Raw genomic sequence first — 18,797 nt, 5'->3', positions numbered from 1 at the left:
CTGGTGTACACGGTGGCAAGTCTCGCCGCACGAACTTTAATAATGGCCCAGTATATCTTGCGCGGGACGCGTATTATGCCGACGGAAGGCGGCAACTATTCGCGGCGGCGCCGGTCAATGCGATATTACAATAAATAGCCTGGGATCTTGGACGATTTGTTGGGATCGCCGTTAACCCATTCGAAACGAGTTATACATAGCACGTGTGACCGTCGTGAAACTCTATTATCGGTTAGTAACGTCAACGATATCTTTCTTTACTACTTTTCCGTAACAAGCATCTTTTATTGACCCTTTGCACTCGAGGGGTGACTCTCGGTCGCCATTTGACTGAAAGCAACGAAACTGTAAACTGAAAAATTCAATATAAAATATTGAATCAGGTATTAAAAAATGAAAAATAGAAAGAAAACAACTCTGCCCCATAATTTATGCAAGATGTTTCTTTATGTAAGTTGCAAATAATATTGTTAATATTTCGTCAGAAAATAATGAATGCTTGTAATGAAAAATATCGTCGAGTGCAAAGGGTTAATAATTTACATTACATTAGTAAACAAATTTCTACTATAACCATCGATACAGTGAGAAAATTAAGTTTCTATTGCTTTCAAGCTAAAAAAATTGGTAACGCATAATCAAGATCGGTAGTACAAAAAATAAATAATAAAGGAATAATTTCGAGTTCGTCTGAGGATCGTCTGTCAAAAACACTCTCGTCTCGAGTGGATCATACGCGCTGACGTCGGTACAGTAGACGTAAACGCGTTTTTTCCGCGAGTTTCGCGTCCGACGCGGAAAACGTAGGCCGATAACGTTCCGCTAAATCCATTACCTTTACGATTATCGGTGGTGCAGCGGATCGGATCGAAATATAGGCATCGACGACGGTTTCGGAGGGGTAACCGCCGCGTTTATCGATCAAGCCGGCGCAAGAGATAACGCCGCGCGAATCCGCGATTCCCAAATATTCCCGGCGCGCCCGGTTCAATCGACGCGCACCGCCCGGCCCTCTTTGACGCGTTCTCCACCGAGCAAATTTAGATCTTCCGCTTGTGGCCGATTTCACACGCCCATGGCCACCGATTTCATACTGAGCGACAGCGCGCGCGCCTATTCCGCGTGACGATTACCCGACATCGGCACGATTTAGCGGAACAGTCACTCGCGCTACGGTGTTACGATCCGTGATTGATCGAGACTACCGCATCTTGTGTTCACGCGGATTGAATTTTCCAAGATTCTCCGAAAGAATACGTATACGAGATACGCGGGAACTTCGAAGAACAACGTGACAGCCGTTCGGATTTCGAGATTTCGAGCAATTCGATGCTTCTCCCGTTCGCTGCTTTCATTATTTAATCTATCGTACGAATCGGTGAAATTGGTTTCAATCTACTCGTCCCGTGGAGTTTATTTTCCAATAGCTATTACGATTCCAGACACTCGATCAAGAGTTTCAGTTGGTTAGTCCAGATGACGGCCGTGTTACGCGTTATAAGACCCGAGGGAAAAGGATTTGTTGACAGGCAGTCTAATTGGTCGAGGCAGCCGGCCGGCAAGAGAGAAATCCGGGATCGAATCCCGGTTCGGTAATCCGATCGAGAAAAATTCTTTTTTCTCGCGCGCCTCGGCGGGAAACAGCTTATCCGGAGAAAAACACCGAGCAAAAAGAGGGCGCGATTCGAGGGATTAATCAATCCAGTTTCGCACTGTTTAAAGTCCGCCGCTCGAACAGCTACGGGACGTATTATACAGCGGTATCGTTTTGTCGATAACGGGAACCTGTTTCTTTATTTACAGCCCGCGAGTTCTGCCCTCGCCCCCGTGAAAAAGATTCCGGAGTTCGCAATCCGACACGGTCCGAAGTTACGAAAGTTCCGAAGTGTAACCGTATGAAACGGGGAAGGGGATCGGTTGAAATATTCCAGCGCGGCCGCCGTAGGCTTGCTTTTCGGTGAACTTGCATTATTTCTGATTCACGAGTTTAGTCGGCAGCTCGAAGTTCAAGTGCGCGATACGAAACATTGTTCGGGAAAAGAGTAATTCCGAGTTAGACGGTCGAATGTTACGAAGCTTGTCAAATTTTTGTATCGTCAATTATTTTTAACGGTGCATTTAATCTTCTATTTCTCTTAAATGCACGCGATACTTTCATATACTTCTTCTTTATCTGAAATCAATGACATTTACGATGTAATAAGTCTTTCGAAAAAAGTGGGACATCTCTCCGCGACTAACTCTACAATTTTCCTAGGGCTCCTCGGCCGCAAACACGCATCGCCGCGCGAATCCACCGCGTAAGTACCTTTTACGAGAACGTTAACGCTCGGCGAAATTAACGAGGCTGTTATTCGGGGCCACGGAAAGAACTTCGGGAGTTTGGAATTACCGTGGCGGACAACGCTGAAAGCCAAGGTGAGAATCGTATGATGGAACTTCGATTCGGGAAACGATAACGATCAGAGACGATGGCCTAATAGCTCTTCTTTCGAAATCGACGAATTACTTTCCGCCGAGCTAAGTATCGAAGAACTCGCGTAAATTCGATTTACAGCCTAGCCAGCGGTTTGTGTACGCCAAGGCTGGAACGTAAAGCTGCGTGTGTTCGATTATGTCCGATCAATTTTCATCGGCGCCGGTAGTTCGACTTTTAAAGAAGCCTTACGGTATAACCATGTTCCACAGATGTGTCTGTAACTGTTTCTACCAGCCAACAAATTCGAAGGTCGTTAAATTCAATCGCGGTTATCTACCGTTCGCAACGATTCGCTCGGTTCAACTATTCGTTCCTCCAAAATTCCGGCTTTGTAAGTCTAGACGAAGAGGGTAACTAACCGACGCAAGTGTTCAAGCGGGACTGAACACAGTTCCATCTTCCTGATGAATCCTCAGCCGGCTCCGGGGCGCAAAGTGTTTTTAAAGCCGCGAATCTCGAGCCGCGCACCGTCGGGATCGTATTAATTCCTTCCGCGGCGGCAAATAATAGCGTTCAATGGGGGCGGAGGGGGATCGGGGAAGGTCTGGCGCCAGGCAATCTCATGAAAGCGGAGGAAGCGTATATAGGGTCGTCGGGCGGATCATTGGGGGCGATTTTTCTCGAGAGCGTTCCCCGTTCCGGCCGTGAATCTTTTGAATTTATCAAGCTCCGCGGCCCGTATAAGTTACTTATCCGAAAGGGGGACGGCCGCCGCGCCGAAGGAGCGCGCATAAACATCGCGCGCGGCAAGGGAAACAGGAAGGAACGGACGGAGGAGCGGAACAGGCGGGAGGCCCGAAACACAGAGTAACTGCCGCAAAGCCTGACACATATTTCGCGGAGTAAATGGTTAATGCGCAGCCGGAGACGCGAAGAGTCGGCCGGGGAATAAGCCTGGACAGCGTTACTTCATAAAAGGCTGACATATATTTCGAGGCTAACTTTCGCGCGGCGCGCATTAGCCGGCCGGAACGCGGAACGCTGTGAAACGATTCGCAGCTTGTATAAACGTTTCATTAATTCGTCGGAACCGGCGGCCGAGCCGTCTGTTATTTGAATTAACTGCAAACAGGATTGTATTTGGTTGCGGCGTATTGATGAACCGTTTCGTTTCCCGAATTGTTGACGGCTGTGCGCTCCGTAATAAAGGTCTCGCAGGATACCGATCTTCGTGTCAAGTGCAGCGAAGCTGCAGTTTTCAGCGGGCGATCGACGGGTCTCGATGGATTACGGTGTTCGTTAGCTTCTGTCTCGCGGAGGACTCGTTCCTTGGGTATTCAGGGATTTAGGATCTTCGTTTGCCTTCGAATCTCTGCGTTCCTCGATAGGAAAGGAGCTCCGCGCCGCCCGAGGTAAGAACGGAAGAGAGTTTCCCATAAAGTAATAATCCCGAGGCAACGGGGAATCAACAAGTAATGCCGACGAGCCTCCATTACGTACGGCAGGTTTTCAGCGAACTGAGTATTGTAGAATTTTCATCAACGTCTCCGGCGTTCATGCGCCCGTAACGGAGCGTAACTTGTAAGAACGCCATTTACTATTCTCCGGCAAGCGATTTATTGATGCTCACATTCGACAATGTTCCCGGCGCTGCGCGCAGGATTGATGCTAGTCATTAACCCCGGAGCTACGGGCAATACAATAGCATTATGCGCTGGCAGTGTTCGGTATCGCCTCTAATCTGAACACGGAGAGCCCATGATAACACGGGTTTTACCGTTTTCATCGTTAGCTTCTCAATAAATAACCGAACCAACTCGGAAATCCCGTCGAACAAAGTACATCGTAACAATGGCTCGGGCGAATTAGATATACCGCGAATAACGGCGAAGATCGATGGGCCACAATTAAAAAGGAGAACCGTGATTACACTAATGGAAAACGCGAGAGACCGTCGGTGTTCCTTCGTTTTGAAACAGCGCGACGGTGGTCGATAGATTGAAAAGGATTTGAGCGGCTTTCGGGAAATTGCCAAGTCGGGAATCTTTCCCTCTGTTAATGGCGATCTTAGAATTTCGAAAGCCGCCGGTGCCGAGGCGGTCGGGGGAAAGATGTCGAACATTTCCCGAACGGTTTCCGCGCAGTCGTCGCTACCGAGGAGGAGAAGCAACCCCCGATACTTGTTAGCCGATACGCAGCATTGACGCGCGGATAAAAGCCGGCAAAAGCTTTAATTACCCGGAGCGTTAATTAACGTTGCGTAAAGAGCTCAAAGTGCTTCGGGAATATGCTCATTTTACGAGAGTTGTTTTCGCGGATACGGGGCCGCCGCGGGGAGGTAGAATTTACGTCCCAACTTTCGCTCTTCTTTATTGCGTATCTCGGCGATTCAACGCGCTAAATGCTTTTCATTGGAATTATGCGCGTCCACCGGCACCTGGCAACTCCTCCCGGCAGATAACGTCCGGCGATTCTTCGAGGGCGAGCGCCCTCGAATCTTGCGGCCCGGCACAACGACGAAAACGGGGACACTGCGCTCGGGTTAGCGGAGGCAGGGAGCCCGACGTCTATTCGCAGATCTAAATGAAGGGAAGACAAACGCATTAATATTTGGAGCCTCGACGTCTTTGTACCGCGAACAATGGATTGTTAGAATTTCGGTGCCTTTGTTCGATGGGTAATCATCGCCTGAACGGTCCTTTTTAGGATCCCGATTCGGATCTCCGCAAACAATGACGAAAGTTTCGCCGAGAAACGATCGGCGAAAGTGAAACTCAGCGAAGAACGGGGGAGTTCGATGGATCCGGATTAGAAATATCGACGCTCTCGGATCTCGGGGCTTCAGGGAAGCGACTCGACCGGGGACTCGGCGAAGATTTTTCTATATTCGGCGGCCGACTTGTCCGCCGCTTCGATTTGAGTTTCAAAGTACCCATCTCGACAAGTATTCTTCAGCGTACGAGAGCAAACAGAGAGAAAAAACGGGCCGCCGGACGGGAATCGATTGAATTCCCCGCCGCTCGTCGGCGTTGCCCGATGGTCTAAATAAAAAATAAACCGCCGACAGACGCGGATTATTATATATATTTCGCGGACCGTCGACGGGAATACTGTGTTCGAGGATTCCTCCGTTTTTCGTTTGTTTACAGCGTATTTACGAGTCGATTGTGCCTCCGTGATGAAATATTGAACAAAAGGGTGCACGGAATGTTTTGGTTAACGCAGCGTTGTTCATTCTGAACGAAAACACGACGAACGATTACGATCGCACGCAGGACGAAACGTATGTAATTAATTTTTACGAGAGCACAATGTTCGCGTTGAACGCTGTATGTAACCCGGATATTCACGTTTATTTTTTGACGGGAGATCTTCAAGCAAACACGATACGCTTGCCCGAAAATACAAAAATAATACTCGCGATTTTGTGCGGGAAATTTGATTTTCGTTAATGGTCGTCAACACCGTGACGAGAGAGCCGGGCAAATGTATTACAACGCGCTTAACGGAATCCAATCGCGCGTCGTTTTTAAATCTGTATTACCATTCAGACAATCGGTACGATGAATTCGCTGGTTCGATCGACAAAAGGACGCTAATTAACTTGCGAAGTACAACGGATTATAAATTCAGCGTCGCTAATTATTTGATATAAAATGTGTCCCCCCGCTTACCGGCCTCTTTTTGAGTAGAACGAGGTGAATGCGTTAGAGGGCTTGTTAAAATATTTGAATTTTACGGTAATTTCGACAATATATTAAATGCGCCTTTGTGCCGGGCAACGCGATAGCCGGCGGCGATGCTTGCGCAAAAAAATCAATGCCGTGCTTAATGAAAGCGTAATAAAACTACAAGGCAAAGCGAGAATCGCGGAACGCTTTTGCAGCAACTTTGTAAACAGACTTATTAGCTCTCCACTTAATCACCCTCTGGCCCGTTTCATTAGAATCCTCGGGTGCTCTGCTAATTACGCAGTCGGGATTTCTTGTCGGAACACAAGAATCAAAGATTAAAGAACACACTTATATAGCAGTAGTAAGTTTTCGAAACTTCAACGACCGGACTCACTTTAATCAGAGGAAAAGAAAACGAGAGGAGACTATTAGAAAACCTCCCTTAGAAACCTTTCTCTCACACCGCGACGTCAACCGAAAATTGATTTTCAACCACCTCACATTCGATAAATACACGCGCTTCAAGGAACATCCAACTATTCTGTAAAAAAAAAAACTTAACGACTGTGAAAACCGCGTTACCTCCATATTGACGCAACACACCGAAATACCCATCGCCGGTGCACTTCCGTCACGACTTCGTTTAAAAGTTGCTCCCCCATTTTCAACTTTTAACAACCACTAGAGGCTGAATCTCCGCAAGCGTCCCTCCTTTTCGAAAGAGTTCAATCATACTCCGGGATAATTCACTCGTACCCTAAACTTGCCCCCGCTACACCCACAGACGACGGAGCGGCGGGAGGCGGGGGAGGAAGAAGAATGCCAGGTGTTCAGGCGCGCCGCAAACGAATTGATTTCCAATTTGGCCCGCCCGCTTCTCGACCGGTCCCCCCCCCCCCCCCCGCATCCATGGAATTGTCCTCACGGTGACAAACTCCTGGGGTAGCTTGCTCAGCGGGACTGCGTCTATCGCATTCCTTGCTCCAGCAGCTTCTTGCTCGGGGATCCATGATCGATCGTCTTTGTTCTTCCGCGCCCCCGGAATCCGGTAAGTAGACATATTAAGCGGACCGGTGCTTAGCTGTCAGCCGGTTCCGTAACGTTCCACCCCTCCGGTATCGGGCCACCCCTTTGCTAATTGTACGCCCAGCGAGCACCGTTGTTCGATCAGCGGCAGGCAACTCGGAGGACGCGAGAGAAAGGATTAAGGCGTAGCTGGGTGCTCTCTGCCCACTGTGATTGCAGGCCTGCGGGGGGGCAGGTCGTTCCGATGGCGAAACCATCCCTCGTCGTGCGGTGTCCCTGCAACACCTAACCGCACGGAACAAGACCGGAGCGTTGCAATTAACGTAAACGCGGCAGCTGGTATTAAATGCAATAAATATCGATGCCACCTTGGCCGCGGGCTACACCACCGCCATTTCCTCTCTCCGTCTCCCTCCCCCGCCCGCTGTAACACCGTTCTCCGTCCCTCTCTGGTCTGACCGCCGGATGGGCCATGGGAAACCGAGCAAAGAATTGACAAGCCGATCGGTTACGCTCGATAATAGCCGATTAAAGGAGCTAATTGAGAACCGGAGCTCCCGTGCGGTTTAATTAGCGAACGGCGAAACTGTATCCGGACGTGTCGGGAAATTATCACTGGACTGCCGGTCTTTATCGAAATATGGATTTTTCTCGAGTGGTCTGTAGAACCTGTAATCCAAGGGAAAGCTGCAGTTTCTATCGAGGGTTTCGCTAACGTTTATCCAACATGGGATTTTAGTGATTCGCGGAGAACGTACCGTTTCGGTTTTGTTCACTGTATAAATCGAGGTGACAGAGTGATCTCTATATTACACCATAAAAGCGAATCCCTTCAAATATCCATCGATTCTTCGTTTTTATTAGAAGAAATATGTTCCGGAACATTTTGTGACAGCGTGTTATTGTTGCCAGTTTTTCCGCTTTGTTCATTTGCGATACGCCGCGCTCCGAGTGTATTTTTCTGTTTTTTCTCTGTATTGTGCAGTTTACCGGTTTGATTGAAACAATTCGTTGTTATTATTAGAGAGTGCACGTCAATGGAAATTCATATTTTTATAGAAAACGTTGCAAGATGATAGACGCTGGAAATTCATTTCCTGCCCGGAAGCGCTGCGTACGAAATAAAACAGAATCATCCACTTACTTCGCTGCTCCTCGAATACTTATAAATATGCTAGCTATGAATCGTTTTCGGATCAGCGAACGATTTGACGTAATTAACCACTCATTAGATATGCTCACTCTCCGCTCCTTCTGCCTCCCCGGGGTGCCTCAATCTTGCAACAATATCCCGTCGTTCCGAGCGTAGGCTAATAAAACATGCAACAGCCAGTGGATCCTTCGCGCGTCAATCCAATTTGAAAGTTCCAAATAAATCAGGTTCGCCGGCGTTGCTCGCGTAACAAATTTCCTCCTCGCCCCATAGAAAGACGGGGCGCGTCGCATCTGCCGCGAAACTTCGTAGCCCGCTCACGTCCCCCATAAATCTTCCCATCAGCGCGTGCACCGTGATACGGCCGATTAATTACGTTATTAAAAGAAGCGTTTCGTTAAGTAATCACGGGATCCCGTTTGACAGGGCGCACGCGTAAAATCAATACCGCGCCCGCGACGCCGGTACGGCGGAAATGACTCGCGAGGCGGGACCGGGGGGCATGATAAACGGCGTAAATTAACGTTTCTTATCGCCGGCCGCCCTAATGGCGGCATAATTAACTTGTCGAATCGTGGATTCGTTCGCGGGTCACGTCGCACGGTTTATCGGCGCGCGATCGCCGTCATCGGCTCGCCGACTGTCGTATCGTTCCCCGGTCTTTCGACCGGGGAGCCACCTCGTCCCCGCCACTCCCCTTCCGCCTCTTAAGCTTTGATTAAGCATTTCGACGGGAGAGAGGCCGAGGGACGACAGCGGAGTCAAGAATTGGTTCGCGAACTCAACGGGAAAGTGAATTCGGAATCAGCGGGGGTGGGTGGTTCGAAGCTGACGAAAGCAAGCCGGGCAACCTATGAGGGTTCAGCTTGCCCGGTTCAATCTGGCTTTTCCTTTCCCTCCCCCAGCCCCTCTTTCTCCGCGGAGCAAGCGAGTTAGCGTACACAGAGAAATTGGTTGGCGCAGAGCTCCTCTTTCCCCGGACCGCGCGCCCGGTAAATCGAGAATTTTTCTGTCCATAATTTTCAGTTTCAACGCCCGCTCGTTCGTCTTCGAGGCTCGCGCCTCTGTCCCGCTCCCGCCGCGAACCGGGAGAAATGGGAGAAAGCTTACGCGGAGAAAGAGGCAGCTGCGAACTCACTCGATAAACGGTTTTAATATTCGGAAAGACACGGACTATAAAGCACACGGCTCGCGCGTTGTTTTTTCCCGATCCCCGCGTTCTCCGCGTGCTCCTCCAGGAGCCGGCGTCGCTGTTCCCCGCCCGGGCGCGGCCTCCGCCCGAGAATTTCAATCTGAACGCGCCACGCTGACGGTTGTTTGATCGACGCAATTTTCTGCGTTCGAATTCCGGCCGAACACAGAGTCGGCGCGCATTCGGCGAGGAATTCGTTTATGCATCGGGAACGTATTTGTATTAACAAATTCGAGTGCATCGGCGCGCCAACTCTTTGCGGCCGTTGCGCGGAACGACTTATGAGCGCGGAAATTAATTATTCAAAGCTGGCCGAGCGTACGCGCGATGTCCGAGCATTCCGTGCGGGACACCTGTTCGATGTCCATGATTTCGGTGATTGTTTCGTCCCGGCGAATCGAATGAGTTTTAGAAAGCATAAAGTCAGCCGTGACGAGGAACGGATACGTTTTATACAGGGTGTAACGTCGGACCGGTATTTTTTTTCTCGTTCTCGGGCGAAGGAGGATCCGCCGACCCACTTGCAGCTTGTCGAACGAGGACGTTACAATCCACTTGACATTGATTTACGCTCTCGAAACCCGCTAGCAGAAAGTACCGGGCGAATCGATACCCGAATTAGTTGAACAATCTAGCCGAAAGGCAAACGCTGCGTAACGAGGCGCAAATGAATTCCATTAGCTGCTCGAGCTGCCCTCGCCGGAGGTTGTCGTTATCCGCGGCCGTACGCGGCTACGGCTCAATTATTACACCAAAGACCTCTCGACCAGTCGAGCGTTAAACGTATTCAGACGTATAGACAGCGGGAAGGCACCGCGATAAGGCGCTACTGTACGATCCCACGGCCGTTACACAACTTTACGAGCTAATCACTGCCCGGACCGATTGATTACCCAACGTACCATGAAACCTGCGAACGCGGCTGCCAGATTCCCGATGGAAATTCATGGCGCCCCGTTAATCGGAATTTCACGAATTTCGACATTTCGCCGCGATACTTTTATTAACGCACCTGAGCTGCGATTCACTTGTGAGTTGCGGCGTACTCCTGGAATAAAGACATACTTCGATCTTGAATGAGTAGAAAAGTTTGAATCGATCCGAGGAACGCGAAGGGTAGAACTCGACGAAAGGTCACAGGATTTTACGTCACCTAAAGGGACTAAGAGGAGAGTAAGCTCTTCAGACCTGCCACTTAGGAAATATAGAATTATTATTACTCCAGTCCACTGTAATAACCTCAATCACATTTCTAGGTCAGTAATACGAGCGACCGCAGGAGGCATATCAATCCCTAATCAAGAATAATGGTGACGCAGATTTCTCTTCGTCGGCGCCGATAAGAACTAACAGCGGCAGAAGCAGTTTTTAAAAAAAAATCTGCTCGGCGTCACGAAAATATTCGTCACGCGATGTAATTTCACTGGAAATCGACAGGCGGTCCCAAAGTTGTAAAGTAAGATCTACTGACATTGAGGATTAGTCTAATGCAACCCCTAATCTGACTCCACCTATGAAAACTTTAACACTCGTACAATGGATGTGAACTTCCGAGCAAGGCATTAAACGCGCGTACGATCCGCTCGTCGAAGAAACGCAAGCGAAAGGAGTCACGAGTCACTGACCTGACCCATCCTCAAACACAGCTCCGCCCATATTGAATCTTGATAGAGGAAACACGTCAGACAAAGAGACACGTTTGTCCTTCGCGTTAGGCTTCTCCAAACACGATCCAATAGACCGGTCGAAACGTCATCCGCCGCGCCGGGGATTATTTTAATCGCGATCGGGCGTACCGGCGTCTTTCTCCCGGTGGTTAAAAAGTTTCCCGTTCGACTTCAAACCCTCGATCGCGACAGGCGAGCCGGAAATCGGCACGATATCGCGGGGAAACGTTTTCCACGGTTGTACTCGGCAAGGAGGCAAAAAGCGATCCCGATTCCGGCGTCTCCCGTATCGTTCGACGTTCGATACTCCGCGCCGATGAGGATTACGCTCACGCGCGCGGGTCTTGCCAGTCGCAAACGAGACTCGACGTCGGGAATCGCGTCGCCGGCTCCGGGATCGGAAAGCGATATTTATTGCAGCCACTTTCATCGCGGCACTCGACCAAAGTTACAATGATACGCGTGGGTCCCGGACGCGTCATCTATCGGATCGACGTCTGTTATTCGACGCGAGCACGCCGCGGATGAGCGCCTCTCCATGACGATGGAAAATTTCTCCCCCTTATCGCGACTCCGTTGAGCCTCCGTGCTCGCATTTATCGAGTACACGACTCGATGGCTCTGAGCGGCGAACAGCGGTGTTCCTGACTCTTTCGCGACGCGCTTCTAATTTCCTTAGGACGATCCGAGAGGTTCGAGGCTCGTTCGAAAAATTCATTTGAACCGAGCTAGTTCAGGGGGTTGGAAACACGGTGAACGTCATTCGACGTGTTTTACTTGACTCATTAACGGTTAATCAATTACTGATTGACTACTGAACCAGTGTTACTCGATCCACTGATAGAAAAGTACAAAAATTTGTCAAATCGGAAAGGGTCTTGATCAGAATTTATAATCTTCCGGTGTCAAGATCATTCCCTCATCGCAAGATTAGGAAAGCCATCAATGGACCTGTCCATAAGGTTCTGACTTGGGTAGAGTGTAATTCTCGCCTCCGTCGTCGTCCTTGTCGCGAGAACTACGCGAAGCGTCGTTGTCCGTGCACGCGCGATTGAATCGAACCGCGAGGAAAGTCGGTCGCGCGGCCACCCTGCGGTAACTGGGTCGACGGCAGCGAACCCGGCTCGCCCGCCGCGAGAGCTAATGTTAAACAGCCTGGGGATGTTCGCGATGCATCGAGCGCTCAATTAAGCTGACGACGGTACACTTGTCGAAATTTTCGACGGCGAGCCGAGGCTCGCCGCGCCTTCGCCGGTTCTTTAATAATTCATGCTTCGATTGTCCCCAGTCAGCGCTGGGAGCCGGCGCAAAATCCCCGGCTCGTCGCCGGATCCTCGCGGAGGACAGTTCTTACGGTGGCCGAGCTTGCGCCGCCGCCTAATGGATGTTTAATGCAATTTGCGTGTACCGGCGGGATGGCTCGGCCGCCCCCGCCCCGTCGTTCCCGCAATCATTCTGCGATTTCCGCGCGACAATAATAATCGGGGGCGCGCAACTGTTATGGGATCGGCTCGGCCCCGCTCGGGTCGCTGCGCCGTGACGTATGACGCGATCGGAGGGTAGGATACGGTTCTGGAGGCGAGCCAAGTTTCGTTGACACGATTCTTCTTGCGCGGACCCCGCCTGTAGCCGGGCATTTGCGGACGAAAGCTCGGGACACGTGTAGCCTCGGCACCGTCGTCGCGTATTGTGTACGATCGAGTCGCGATTGAATTTAGCAAACGCGTCAGCGCTGTGGACGAACGGTAATTCCTCGATTACAATGCTGATTGTGCCATATTAATTAGGTGGTGAGCTAAGATGATTACTTTAGCGGGATGAACTGTCCGATGTCCGAGCAGTGGCTGAATTATCGAGCTGCAAGAACTTCGCGTCTGAAGCGTACATGTGAATCATAGTCGAGAATTTTATTTTCAGACAATATTTGGATGCAATTTGAACAATTTCCGACACGACTCTCGGCAAACAGACGGCGTCGGCCGGTGTTCGGAGTACGGGCAGCTAAACTTGATTCCCGGAGCATCGCGTTGCATACTGCACGCGTTTCACGGCTCGATAAAAGGGAATTTTCTGTACACGGTGCGCCGGTTCGGCCGTGATTGCCGAAGTAAGGATCCCGCGAATAAAAGTTCATAAAAGGCTCATTGTCGCTCGTATTCGCGAACCACTGAGAGCGTTTGCGCCGCGGCTGTTTGCATTCGTAATGGAGACGTCGTTGCCGCGGAAAAATTGCGGGTACCGGCGCGAGCCCGTGAAATTTTTACAACGGCGCGGAGCCGCGCGCGCGTTTTCGACGTCGAATAATAAAAAGAAAAGGGAGCGAGAGGGGGAAGGGAGGGAAACGAAGAGCGAAGGGAAGAGGGAAAGAAATCTCGTAACGCGCCCCCTGTAATTGTAAATTATACGCGTCGCGTTTTTACGGCGGAACGAGGTCGAACGACGAGACCCGGAAAGAAAACAGCCGCGTTTTAACGACGGAAACATTTTTAATTAATTCCCGCGCGGAGAAAAGGAAGCGAACCCGTTCCTTCCGCTCGGCCGTGCACGCGAATTTTCGGCCGCCTTGCGCTTTTCGCGTCGATTCCGCCGGAATATCGGTTTGTTATCAGCGGGGATCCTCTCTTCGAGCTCGCCTTTCAAATATTTCTCTCGAAGCCGCGGTCGTTCAGCCGTGAAAGAGTCTACCGGAATTAAAATCGTCCGACAAATCATCTTTTCCGTCGATCGAGCGGCGTTCCGAATAATTTCTTATCGGCAACGTTTCGTTTATACTCCGTAAATCGGTATTTATTCGCGATGTAGCGAACGTAACTCGTCAATGGCACCGCGGTCGAGTTAACGACGCGTTACATCGCTTCATGCAAAAAGAGACCGAGCGACGATGATTCACTCCGCGACAACCGAAACGTAGTAATTCGAATTCTTATGACGTACGGGCGACAGACTGTACACTTCGCCACAGTTTTACAACCGTCTGCTTCTTTGCCGTTCACCGTAACGCGAAACACATACGTTAAGCATACATTACACGGTTTACACGTTGCCGTTATTTCTTCGGGTTTTTTTGCCCCCGCGGTCTGGAGCCGGTCTCGTTTCCCGACAGAAGGAAACGATAAGTACACCGCGGGATCGTTTACGTGCGGTCGGATCTAATGATCTGTCATTAACATATTATATAGGCGGGCCGGCATGTCAGGCCGAGAGCACCGGCGAGTCGTGCCGAAGAGTTTTACGAGCCGGCGCGAGGAGAGCGGCGCGTATTCTAAAACAGTTACTCAAAATTTGCATGTCCGTGCACGCGTCCCTAGTGTGAACCGGATGTAAGAGAACTATTATTCAAATCCAACCTATTTTCCCCCGGCACGAACGCTCGGCCCGAATTAGACGCGAGACCGTCAATCGTTCCTGGAAAAGGCAGCCGCTTTAGGAACAATTATTCGGCGCTTCAGACGGCGCGGCGGGTGTACACACCGCGATGGGAACGGACCGGCACCACGGCTGGTCGAGTACGGGGCGGACACGTGAATAATGGCGACGGAAATAGGTACAACTGGAAGATAACGGGGAACAGAATGAAATGGAAATTGAAAGGCTCCTGATTTAGCGTTACACGTAGCGCTCTACACAATGCCTCCTTGAATCCGCTTTTACTTCGAACGTCCGTCGTTTGTTCTGCGTATCGCCGACGATGAGAGAAAAATATTTGTTTTCTTTAATTTACTCACTCGAGCGAGGAATGTTTATTCTTCTCAAGCTACTTTCGAATTACCACGCGGAATTCTCGTTTGCGAGTGTCTCACCTGGAACAGAAACAGAAGTGACGTTAGAGTAATCGTCGAATAACGATTAAAAGCGCTCGCCTCGTTTAAAATTGTCCCGGAGGAATGTTACTTCCGCTTTAATTTGCGTCCCGTGTCCCCGCAGCGGACCGCGCTGCCAAAAATTCGGGAGTAATCAAGAGCAGGTGGCCACTTAGTTTCGAATAAGCCTTTGGGAGCGTCAAAGCTCAACTTTGGATGGTCACTGTGACTCCTAATTTACCTTGACCCCCTTCGCCCTCGGGGCGACGTAACTTTTCTTCAATTAGGCACGCTTTCGGCGATGCACTCGTTTTCTTCCCTCCACCCTGCCCGGTTTCCTTTCTGCACATTCTATTCACATTCGTGTTTCAACACTCGACGAGAGTGGCACGCTCTGCGGAGTTTCCAGCGACACCGGTCAACTTTACGCGGGATTCGGTTACCCAACGCGTTTAACGAAAAAATGGGAAACAGCCGTTTCGACGGAATGATTGGCATCGTTCAACCTAAAATTACCCGGCAACTCGAATACCTTCGAGCAATTACGTACAAAATCGACGCAGTACGATACGCTGTTCATCTGGCTCGTATCAATCCGTGGACAGACAACGAAACTTTCACTTTAATAATGAGTCGTTCGACAGAAACTTTATTGTCTAGTGGCTGAATTTACGAGCAATATTCAGAACCCCGTTCGCCTCGTATCTGGTGCTCCCCACGATCCTTACCGCAATAGTAATTCCCGATGAATCATACTGTCTCGAAGCACGGTCCGCATCGAGGGCAGCAATTGCTCTTTCCCGGCCACGAAGTTCACGGCGCCGAGCTCGTTGCACGAAAGGCCTAGGGCAGAAGGTGGCCTGGGAGCGGGTCGGCGTGCGTGCGTGCGCGCGCGGGCGCGCCAGCGAGCGAGAGGGTAAGAATCAAAGCGAATTAACCGTAGCGCTGGTATCCGCCCTACGATTGACACTTAAGCCGTAAATTGCTTACTCCCCTTCCAATAATGACGAGCCGGACTATCGTTTTACTTCGCCGCGTGCGTCGACACACGAAACACTATCGGCAGCCACCGTCAAAGGAAAGTCCGGTCTAGGCCAACAGCTAAATTGATCCCTGTCCTCCCTTAGTATTCGATTAAGCTGTCCATAGTCAACAGGAAGAACCTGTAATTTGTCTATGTCCAGCCGCAACTAAATGCATCAATTAGCGGACGATCGAATTTTTGTAAATAACGTCTATCTCTCTTGTTATTGAATATGATTATCAGTGATTATCTATTGCGATTGTTAATTTCTTTAAATCCTGGAGCACGGTTCGTTTCTATTGTACAACGAAGAGCTTTTGTCGTTAGAAACGAAACAGCAACGATTGTACACGAGCAAACGGTAACGAGATATTCGATTCGAATTTCGCGAATAATAGTATTTACCGAGGAAGTTCGACGGTTAATGGGTTAAAGTGCTGTTATCGCCTGTTTTAATGTATTCATCAAAGCAGCTCCGACCGAAGTTGAATTTAATATCGTAAAATATCACCGCCTAATAATCATTTAAATACCGTTAAACCATCGTCGGCACAGAGTTGTAAACTTAATGAACCTGTTCGTTAATTTCTTCCTGTTACGCGCCTCCCGTAATTACATACGCGATACGAGCGAGCCGAACGATTTATCGATGCCGCCGCGTCCGACGGTTTCGAGATGACGCCGTTCCTCCCGCAAAAAAAGCCCCGCTATCGGGGACTCGCGATACCGGCCAGGTTTCCGTAGGAAGCGATATCCGCGACGCGGACACTGAGTGCGCAGGACGGAACAGAATCGGCTTATACGCGAGAGTGTGGGTGGATAAATCGCCGCGGCGCGCGCGGCGATAGGACCGATGGAATCCGTATGTAAACCGAGATCCATTAACGCCTATTGGCGCCGGTCGAATCTCGCCGAGTGCTCGGGAAATTAAAGATTTGTCGGTTTCCACGCGATCAGCACGTCAGACTCATCGTTCCTCCGCGAGTATCCGCCGCGCGCGGGCGAGACGGAAGCGATCGGATCACCGACGACACTCAAGCGTCCCTCCCTTCCCTTTGAAAAATCGACGCTTGTCGGTCGTTAACCCGCGGAGCGCGCTCCTCTCCTCCCGCGGAGCGGTTATTGAAAATCTGAAGCATTGTATTTCCGAGCGAGAGGATGGAAACAAAAAAAATGATCCCCCATTCTGTTCGAATACAATGTTGTTCCAGCGGTAACGCCGCCGCGGAAATACATCGGCAGATTTCAATGTGAAAAGGATCCCATCTATTCGCTTTAATTTCAATGTTCGGAAATCCTTTCTACAGAGCTTCTGTAGTTCGAAGCGCAGCTCGAAACGTTACAGGTCTTCTTCCCTCGGAATGTCTTCCTCGAGACGGCCCGCGAAAATATCGCGTCGGGCCGCGCGTCTCGCGAATTCGGTTCGACGGGACGCACGGTGCACGCGCGGCGGGTCGTGAAATTTAATGAAATATCCATCGAGCTATTGAACCGCGCGCGATTCATTGGAAAGTTTTATTTCCGCTCGTCGAGGACGCGAACGGTCCGCATCACTCGCCGATCGAATTTATTATTCGTGCTATAATATTATTATCCGACGCGGAATCAACATCGTCACGTGTCAGCCGACGGCCGGCCGTGTCGCTCGATCGAGTAATCCGCACGGAAACAATCCTGGCCGTCGATCGAACGATGAAGCTCGCTTAGAGGAACCGTTTACAGCGGGAGCAATCGTTGCCCGGGTAATCGCAATTAATCGCGGGCCGCCCTCCACGGCGAGACGTTGCGTGCCGGCGTTTCCGCGGGACCACTTTTCCCGATCGAATTATACGGGGAATCGGGCACAATGGAAAATATTATTCGCGAATGTTTGCCCGCCGCGAAATTACGGCGACTCCGGCCGACCGTTAACAATTTAATGAACGCCGCCCCATCCCTGATCCGCGCGGCTCGACCGGACTCGGCCCGGCTCGGCTCGCGGAACCCAATTAAAAGAAAAAATGAATGTGTCGGGCAATTAGAAGGATACGTATCGATACCGATGAATAAGCAATACGCGCGGGCCGAATAAAAATGTCAGAGGGCAAACACCGAAAATATCGGATATCCGGGACGGCTATTGAAACACCGGAGGATGGCCGAGTAAGGAAAATAATGAATTATAAAGAAGCGCTTTATGAATCGTCTCGCGTGTCGATTTCAGTAAAGTGTACATTACTCCGCCCGTTGTCCTTAATTCAAGCGGAATATAAGCGCCTGTAGAGCCGACGTCCGATAATAATTCTCTATTTGGTGTATCGGTTACATTAAAATCGCGCTGGACATTTAAATGGAGAACGGCGTCGACGTAGTTATTCCCGTTGTCATTTAACCGCGGTGTTAATTTCACACTTAACTCGACGTTCGATTCCAGACGCGTTCCCGGTCGAGTTTGCCGTTTAAATTAAATCGGCGAAGAAAAATGACTGGCAACGGGCGTTCCCGCGAAGCGGACACGCGTAAAACGACGCGACACGGGCCACGGTGAAACTACACCGCGACGCGGAGACGAATTTGTTACGGGAGACAAATTAATGAGACGATTATTGGAAGCGACGAATTTCAACCGCTACTCTAGGCCAACAGTGACGCGCCGCGACCGACTATTTTATCGCGGGCGAACCGTGCGCGTCGCCGCAGCGAGACGCCATAACGGTTTCATTAAAACGGCCAACGGCGACAGGTTCGCGGCCCATTATTCGTTTTTACGAGCGAAGGAAAATAGCTTTAGTCAGTCGGCGCTCTTTTGAGCTCTGTTGTTTCAACGTTCGGATAAAAGAACTGCTCTCGAGGAGGAAGAGAG

The 18,797-nt window shown here is 50.3% G+C and overlaps 1 protein-coding gene across 7 annotated transcripts in view; it reads right to left on the bottom strand.

The window, feature by feature from the left end:
* The window catches only part of kek5 (leucine-rich repeat, immunoglobulin-like domain-containing kekkon 5 protein), a 333,208-nt gene that overhangs the window by 157,976 nt on the left and 156,435 nt on the right, over positions 1-18,797 (bottom strand). Inside the window, exon 1 of one of the 7 annotated variants that reach the window (XM_076371236.1) lies at positions 14,857-14,892. The exons of the other annotated variants lie outside the window; for them this stretch is intronic. The gene's annotated coding sequence lies outside the window, so the exon portion shown is untranslated. Of the gene's footprint in view, positions 1-14,856; positions 14,893-18,797 lie in introns of those variants that run through there. 7 annotated transcript variants of the gene reach the window in all.

Source organism: Nomia melanderi, chromosome 10 (genome assembly GCF_051020985.1).
Source record: "Nomia melanderi isolate GNS246 chromosome 10, iyNomMela1, whole genome shotgun sequence".
NCBI lineage: Eukaryota > Metazoa > Arthropoda > Insecta > Hymenoptera > Halictidae > Nomia > Nomia melanderi.
The sequence above is the reverse complement of the archived record's forward strand: the minus strand, read 5'-3'. Positions and strand labels throughout refer to the sequence as shown.